At 44.9% G+C, this 6343-nt stretch overlaps 2 non-coding genes across 2 annotated transcripts in view; both read left to right on the top strand.

The window, feature by feature from the left end:
- Positions 1-4611: 4611 nt before the first annotated feature.
- On the top strand, positions 4612-4765 carry LOC122791885. Its single transcript, XR_006363239.1, has one exon. It is a non-coding gene; the product is annotated as a 5.8S ribosomal RNA (ribosomal RNA).
- Positions 4766-5031: 266 nt separating this feature from the next.
- The window catches only part of LOC122791879, a 3780-nt gene continuing 2468 nt past the window's right edge, over positions 5032-6343 (top strand). The window contains exon 1 of the ribosomal RNA XR_006363235.1: positions 5032-6343. This exon is cut by the window's right edge and continues 2468 nt beyond it. This is a non-coding gene — a ribosomal RNA (28S ribosomal RNA).

The raw sequence follows: 6343 nt of genomic DNA, 5'->3' as shown, positions 1-6343 counted from the left end.
GGGAATAAGGGTTTGACTCCAAAGTTTTCAAAGCCATCCCTTCCCCTCAGATCTTTTGTGTTAGATAGCTCAGCTCTGGCTTTGGTCTTGGAGCAGAGTCAGAGTGGAGCTCATGGTCATGTTGGTGTGATGGCTTTGGCTCCTACTGGGGTGATCTTCAGTTTCTCCTCAGTTGCTGCCTTCACAGCAGTGGACAGAGGTCTCTCCAAGACTGGAGAACAATTATCTCTACCCTTCTTGACTACAGCCACTCAGCTTGTGATAATCCTGGGTCTTGATCTTGCACATTCTGTCACACCGGGACAGTCGGTTCATGCTAGGCTTGAGACAGTCCTCATTCAGGACTCCCGTCAGACTTCCAGGTCCTCTTTGGACCCCCTTCCCACACCCTGTAGAGGGTTCTCAGAAGCTGAAGTGTAAGAGGAGACACAATGATTTCTCCTGGGAGACTTTGACAAAAGATATGGATTTTTTGATGATAGGACAGATTAAATTTTCATACATTTATCAGAAAATAATCCTTTTAATTCACAAGGGCTATTGGGCCTCTTCAGTGCAGCCACAGACTGAACATTTGCCCATTCCTCTGTGTTCAATATGTGAGGCCCCTTCCCCTACAATACTGCATATGTTTTGGGACTGGCCTCCAATTTTTAAATGCTGGAAGTCTGTAACTATGTGAATTAGGACATCCTTAAATTTAATTTTCCCCAGCACTTAATTAGCACATAGTTTTGTACACCTCTATACCCAGAGAAGCAAAATCTTGTAAGAATTTCTGGTCAATTTACCTTTTTGTGGTGATGCGGGCATTATAAATATATATATATATATATATATATATATATACATGTATATATATATATATATATATATATATATATATATATATATATATATATATATATATATATATATATACACACATATATATATATATATATATATATATATATATATATATATATACACACACACACACACACACACACACACACACACATATATGCATATGTATATATATATATATATATATATATATGTATATATATATATATATATATATATATATATATATATATCTCAGAATGGAAATATACAGCACACTTGTCAGAAGAGAAGATTAGGGTCTGGTTATTGCAGAAAAGGCATCATTTTGCCAACCTTACCATTACATTTAATCACTTTATAGGCCCATCTTCTCCCATCCCAACCATAAGTAAGACAATTACTATAAAATAAAAAAAAATTTCACTGAGAATTGGAGCTTATATCCTAGTTTCTATTCCCCACCCTATAGGATAGAGCATCTCAGAATCTATCCCTTAATAAACTTTTTCTTGACTTGTTTTTCCCTGCTTGTTGGCCAGTAACTAATTATTTTTCTCTACTCTACAAGACCTAACATATTTTAATTGTCAGTCTCTCTTGTTTTGGTAATGATGTATTTCAAGACCTGCGTCTTCAATTAACTATAGGCTATTTTACAATGTTGTTAAAAGGTTTTGCATATCTTCCCTTCAACCTGTAAGTTTTCATGGTTTTGACAACAAAGTTGTTTTGGCAATAAAATAGGAATAAAAGGGTAGTGACTACCATTTGTTGGAAGAAAAAGTCAGTTAAAGCCACTTTACTGACAGTGGGTGCTTTAGGTGTCCATCTGTAGTTATTATTACAAATAATAACAGTAAAAGGCAATGACTTTTGGCTTTTCCCAGTTAGGAGTCACCACAGTGGATCACTGGTCTGCAAATTCATTGGCAGTGGACATTTACGGTGTCAAGTTTCCAACTCGATGCCCAACCTTCACGGAAGGCATACCCACATGCACATGCACCTACCTGCATGGCTTCAAAGCTCACTCAGCCACAGGGAGGAAATGCAGACTCTGCACAGAAGGAACTTCAGCCGAGAATCGAACCGAAGTAATAACTAATAATAATGATGATGATAATAATAATAATGAATTCCATCTTAGTTTTCGCAAATACACACTATGTTTGCAAAATCAGATTAATGGCTGTTTAAGCTTAGCAAGCAAAATACAAAAGGGTCATTTACTAACATGCACAGACAGCTGCCATCCAGCAGTTAAAGCCACTTATGTCTGCTGTTCAGACATCTGATTATGATAAAAGAAACAATGTCCATGTAATTTATCTCATCTTTGTTCCACAGACAGTAGCCACATATTAAAGTATTTTAATTTGTTTTATACAGATGACATTAATCCTGCAAAACCAGAATAATGAACAATGACTGCAGTTACTCATTCACTTCCACAGCCCCAGCAGTTTAGCTTATTTGTCTGTATGTATCTCAGACACTGGAATCCTATAAAATAAAAATAATTAAATAAATGGGTCTCTCAATCAGAGAGAAAGCTAAAAATATTGGCACAGGGGTGGAACATGTTACATAACCCCAAAATCCACATGACTCATACCTCTCTGTTTCTTTGTCCAAGAGCCCTGGATAAATACAAAAATAATGGAGGGAACAAAGGTCCCAAATCAGGGACTCTAATTTACTTAAAAAAGTTCAACTCACAACTTGTAAGCCCAACACAGCTCAATGAGTCAGGAACCACGATAGTACTGCAGTTAGTTTCTTTAATTAATAATATTATATATTATCATGTTCTGAAGAAATCTCACTTCATAAGATGAAAGCCATAAGACTAATAGTGTCAATTAATTAACATTTTTAATAAAAAAAAGAAACTTTTATACTAACGTGGGTGGTTGACAATCATGCGTGTGTTGGGACTCATTGAGCTGTGTTTGTGTTAGCAGTTGTGAGGTTTTACTTAAAAAAGTTAACAGAACATGTATTGCATTAACATGCATTTCTAAACAAAAAAAAATTATGAAACTTTGCCTGGTATTGATCAATAACTGTATAATTATTACAAAACAAACTTCATAACAAATTAGCTAGGTGAAAGAAACATACAGAACAAGTGTATGTGAGCGCTTTCGTTCTTTAATTCTAAGAACTTCATGAGAAATAAGAAAATTGAAAAGTATAATTTATAATCCTCAGGAAAAAAATCAATAGAACAACAGGTTTTATATTAAGTATGCGTTTTCTGAACAGTAAGCAATATGAAACTGTAATGTCTGCAATTACTGACTGACTGACTGTAATCTCCAGTTTTTACCAAAAAATACATAACATACAAGGGAAAAATATGAGGAAAAGTCTGGGACAACTGCTGACCACATTCAAGCCACATCAATATTTCCTTTTGTTTCACTTACCTCACAGCCACAGTAGCTGGTTAATTCTCACAGAGGCATTTTTAAAAAGATTTTGTGAATGAACTACCTGTCCTCACTTGCTAAAGAAAATTTCTTGCAGCATACCTGAGAATCAACGGGCTAAATGTTGAAGTACATTTTTCAAGTGGTGGCTGTCTGATAATGCACTCAGAGGCAGGTTGATTCACCACACTTTAAATGTATGCCTTCTCTTACTGTCACCTGACCTGTGGACTCCTCCATTTGGGTTGCCTGACATGATGACTCTCCATTCCTCCCACCAAAAAAAATCAAAGCAAAGTGGAATGTTGGCCATATAATTGAGATGCATAAAGATGCCTTTCTTCCTTTTAGTTATCTATTTATTTTTAAGTAAAGAAATGCAGAAACACTGCTGTCATGTTTTTTTACATAAAAGGCAAATAATTAAATAAAGGGTAACCAGTCTCACTAGTTGAGCAGCACCTTAAGTGGCCATCTAGTTGGCCTGTGCATAAGGGCAGCCCTGCAACTTGTAGGTCTTATCAACTGCTGCATTTTCATATTTATGTGTTGAGATTTAATGTCCAAGAAGTTCACCGATTTACATGTGTAAGACTAAGGTCACATATCTGTATGACAGCTCTATCTTATACCTTCAGGGAAATTGTTAACATCTCGGCTGAAAGATCATTAATGCCATGGGTCCCAGGACAGTGCCATCCCTGGGTACCAGGGCCTCTCCTAGCTCTGCAGCCCCGACCCTCCGCATCTCTCTCTCCGTGTCTCTCTCTGACTCCCGTCTCTCCGTGCCCCCGTTTGGTGGCCGGCGGGACCAAGACTGTGGCTCTTGGGGGAGGTAGGGAGGGAGGGAGAGGGGAGGGAGTACGAGAGCAAGGGGTGGCATCTGCCCCCCCCTCGCCTCCCGGCAGTGGGAGGGAGGGGGTTCATCCGTACGGTGGGAGGCATGGGCGCTCCTCCACCGGCATGCAGCCCGATGCACGTCTCGGAGGTGGCTGGCTCCCCTTGCGGTGGGGGGAGGGAGAGAGTGCCATCCCAGCAAGAGGGTGGCAGCCTCCCCTCCATCCGTGCTGGGCCACCCCCATTGGTGACACACTGGAGTCCTCTCCCCTCGATGTTGATTGGGGGTACCTGCAGAGGATTCCCTGCTCCACGTGGGGCATCAGATCAAAGACCCAGAGGGTCAGCAGTGCGGCCATGCGCCGGCCGCCTTGGGACTCCTTGCTGCCCCGCGGTGCCAGTAACCCCAGTCCCAGCGCCCGCAATGACGCATGTGAAACCTTGCATGCTCATCTCGAGGTTCGACACTGTGTGGGCAGCAGTGCCCCCAGTAGATGAGAACCAGTACAACCCTGAGTGGTGGATCAATCGGCTCATGTGTCAATGAAGAACGCAGCTAGCTGCGAGAACTAATGTGAATTGCAGGACACATTGATCATCGACACTTTGAATGCACTTTGCGGCCCAGGGTTACTCCTGGGGCTACGCCTGTCTGAGGGTCATCGTGCATTCCATTGCCCCAGGGGGTGTCTGAACCCTGTAAAGGGCATGACCTGGGAGTTGACAGAGCCCGCCATGGGCCCCCCATCCCCTCAGGGAGAGACATGGATGAAGGAGATGAGTCCCCTGCCGCCCCGAGCCGGGAAGCACGTCCGAGGACGGGAGGGAGCGGGCATGCGGGGGTTCCCGGTGGGGACGGCCAGTCTGTCTGCTCCCCCAAGGCCCCCGCCCTCCTGCCGCACCCCCCACCATGACCTCGCTCAGAATGCGATCTCAGATCAGACTTGGCAACCCATCAAATTAAAGCATATTACTAAGTGGAGGAAAAGAAACTAACAAGGATTCCCTCATTAACACAGAGTGAAGAGGGAAGAGCCCAGTGCCAAATCCCCACCCTGGCGATGGACTCAGGGAAATGTGGTGTACGGACGTCCATCTCCCCGGTGCCACCCAGGGGGCACAAGTCCTTGTGATCGAGGCTCAGCCCGTGGATGGTGTGAGGCCGGTGGTGGCCCCTAGCACATCGGGATTAGGTCATCCTGGAGTTGGGTTGTTTGTGAATGCAGCCCAAAGTGGGTGGTAAACTCCATCTAAGGCTAAACACTGGCATGAGACTGATAGCGGACAAGTACCGTAAGGGATAGTTGAAATGAACTTTGAAGAGAGAGAGTTCAAGAGGGCGTGAAACTGTTCAGAGGTAAACAGATGGTGTCCGAGTGGTCTGCTCGGAGGAGTCAACCCAGCAGCCACGCCACCCAGGTGAAGCGGATCCCCCTCCCCCTCCAGGGGGTGGAGGGCCATCCCCGGATGCACCAGCTGCTATCGGGTGCACTTCCTCCGAGGTGATGCACCGTGACCAGCTCTGGGTCAGCCGGGAAGGCCCCACAGAAGGTGGTTCCTTGAAGGGGAGTGTTACAACTCATGGCATCAGCCTTCGCTGTGCCTCAGGGTCATAGGAGACGACCGCCGCCGCACCCTCCCCCACCCTCGTGGCAGGGGCCCCGGGCTCCCAGTGGGACTGTCTACTGGGCCGGACTGCCATCAGTGTGGCCCGGCCACATCCCACCACCAGGCCAGCAGGCTCACCTTGGGTGCTCGGGGTCCACGGTGATGTCGGTGACCCACCCATCTCATCTTGAAACACAGACCAAGGAGTCTAACAGGTGCGCTAGTCTGAGGGTGGGCAGGAGACCCCACGGTGCAATGAAAGTGAGGGCCAGTGTGTGCTGGCTGAGGCAGGATCCCCCTCCCCCCATGGGGGGTGCATCTCTGGCCCGTTGCACCCATCCTGTTGGAGAGGTGGAGTGTGAGTGCACCTGGGTGGACCCGAAAGATAATGAACTATGCCCGGGCAGGACAAAGTCAGAGGAAACTCTGGTGGAGGTCCATAGCGGTCCTGACATCCAAATCAGTCGTCCGACCTGGATATAGGGGCGAAAGACTAATCGAACCATCTAGTAGCTGGTTCCCTCTGAAGTTTCCCTCAGGATTGCTGGTACTCGGCGGATGCAGTTTTATCTGGTAAAGCGAATGATTAGAGGTCTTGGTGCTGAAACGATCTCAACCTATTCTCAAACTTT

Source organism: Protopterus annectens, chromosome 17.part0 (assembly GCF_019279795.1).
Source record: "Protopterus annectens isolate FY-2018-M chromosome 17.part0, PAN1.0, whole genome shotgun sequence".
NCBI lineage: Eukaryota > Metazoa > Chordata > Ceratodontiformes > Protopteridae > Protopterus > Protopterus annectens.
The sequence above is the reverse complement of the archived record's forward strand: the minus strand, read 5'-3'. Positions and strand labels throughout refer to the sequence as shown.